Source organism: Cicer arietinum, chromosome 3 (assembly GCF_000331145.2).
Source record: "Cicer arietinum cultivar CDC Frontier isolate Library 1 chromosome 3, Cicar.CDCFrontier_v2.0, whole genome shotgun sequence".
NCBI classification, from domain to species: Eukaryota; Viridiplantae; Streptophyta; class Magnoliopsida; order Fabales; family Fabaceae; genus Cicer; species Cicer arietinum.
This window is the reverse complement of record NC_021162.2, coordinates 33828297-33830719: the sequence shown is the minus strand read 5'-3', so window position 1 is coordinate 33830719 and position 2423 is coordinate 33828297.

Sequence of the window (2423 nt, the reverse complement as noted above, 5' to 3'; positions counted from 1 at the left end):
GTAAGCCCTAGATGAATCTCTAGGAATTACGGCATTCTCGTTCATCCTGCATTATATTATACTCATAAAAATCAAACTTCCTCTCACCCCTTATGTAAGACCTTGAATTTTCTAAACTCTAATTTTTGCAATTTTATTATTCTTTGTGTTGAATTGCTTAAGCTTTTAGTCCATTTTTTATTTTATGAATTAAGTACCAAAGTATAATTTTGTTAGAGTTAGTAATATATTTTTGGAGGACCGATTAAAATTCTTTATTAGAGTATAATTTAATTAAGTTACAAAAAATATATTACCAATCAAAATTTTAAAATGTCACTTGTTACTGATAAATTCACCTATCAATTGAGTTCTTAACAAATCATTTGTTGTTGTGTTGTTGTATGTATGTGTGATTTGGAAAAATATTCGTTTTATTTAGTTTTAACTAAATAATGTAGATTATTTGGTTTGAAAATTTTGGTGTTTGAAAAAGATATAATTTTGAAATTTTATTGTGGTTTGATAAATTTTAGTTGTGAATAAAATGTTTTAAATATTTATGTTTATGTAGTTAGCTCATTCAGTCTCGAAAAGGAATCGAGACCGTTGGCATCGAGTTAGGAGAATTCTAATATATTAATGTTGTCGTAGTGATTAAAGAAAAATGATTTTTCTTACTTTATACCTTTCCAAAAAATAGTGGTTATGGTTGAGGTTATTGATTTTCTGAATTGCATTTTTTTATTGTGAAAGAACATTGATAATTTATTTTTGAAATGATGGAATGGATCTTGATTTTTTTTTTATAGATGGTAGATTTTCAATTTAGTGGAGAAGTTGAAAGCTTTTAGTGTGTTTTGAGGGAAATTTGGTGCATCTTAAATTTGATTAATTTTGTTGATGAAATGTAGAGGTAAAAATGTATTTCATTTTAGAGTGTTATGTTTGTGAAATGCTATATTAGCAATGTTTGTTTGATTTATTCTTATTATGAATATAAAAAAATGTCTAGTAACAGTTTGTGATTGTTGGCAGTAAAAGATTTTAAACAAATTAATGTTTGTTAGGTGTGTACATGAGATATTAGTCGTTGATTTTCTCATCAATGGTTGAGATTCCTTGTTATTGTGTGAAGACTCATTTTAGAGAAATTAAATGTACAAAATTTAAACTATTGTTTTATTGTCATAGATTCTCCATTCGGTGTTAACAAAGATGGATATTGCACATGTTAACCGAGATTAACAGTTTTAGAGTTGTGTGAATCTTAAATAGAAAGAGAAAGGACAAGTCATTGGTAAATGGGAAACCATTAGTTTGTCGATTGATTCAGTTATGTGGTAGCATAGAGATTTGTCAATTGTCAATTTATCATTTTTAAATGATGAGAACTTAGGGTAAAGTGTGTGCATGAGTTTGATTTGGTTACTTAATTATGTGTCCGCTTCTTCATTCTAGTGCAACTGTGTTCATAAATTATAAGCAACAATATGCATAATATTGGTTTTCTCCTTGTTACAAACAACTATGTCATTCCATTTAAATAAATGAAGTATGTAACGTTGACATGTAGTCATAATTTCCTTGCTTTATACCTTGTAACCATTCCCAATGAACTTTTTACTTTTATTGAACATTTAGTCTTTAAAAATGTAGTAGATCAAACTTGTAGTTATTGAAAAAACAAATGAGTTATGGCAAATTTGAGAAAATTTATGGTTGTGTGAAAATTTTTTATAAAAATAATTTAAGACATTTTGAATAATTGTTAGTGAATTCTCTGAAAAACTGAATGATTGAAAAAGTGAACTCGTTGTGAATAATAATAATAATACCATTAGTCCTTACTCGTTGTGAACTCTTTTATTAAAATATACTCTAAGGGGGTTATGAGTAAGAAAGAGTTTGTAAGGTAGTTAAAGTTTCAGGGATTAATTTGACTAAGTCAAACACTATTTGATTGAAGGTGTTGGCACGAACTAGATTTTTTGTTATGTTTGATTGTGGTAGTAGTGATAGATGTTGAAAAAAATAGATATAACTAAGGTAAGGGCTCTTGCCAAAATTTTAGTTTGCACATAGGGTCCTTATATGTGTGATTTATGTATGATTGATGTGTGAATATGTGATGATTAAAATTAATGTGATGATTCATTCTTGAGTGTTAATACATGTTGGTACATGTTATGAATTTTATTGAAAATAATATGTCTTGAGTATGCTCTGTGAAAAGCACGAAAAATTATTAGTGTGTAATGAGTATTAAAAGGGTAGTGTTTTAATAGCTATATTTACACAATGATTGTTGTGAAAGAGTCAGAGTATGCTCATGCATTTCATAATTAGTGGTGACCGTGATGGGTCATAATGTTAGTGGTGACCGTGATGGGCCACGAGATGGTTCAATGAGTTGATTGATCCATCTTCTCCTTATGTCGTGT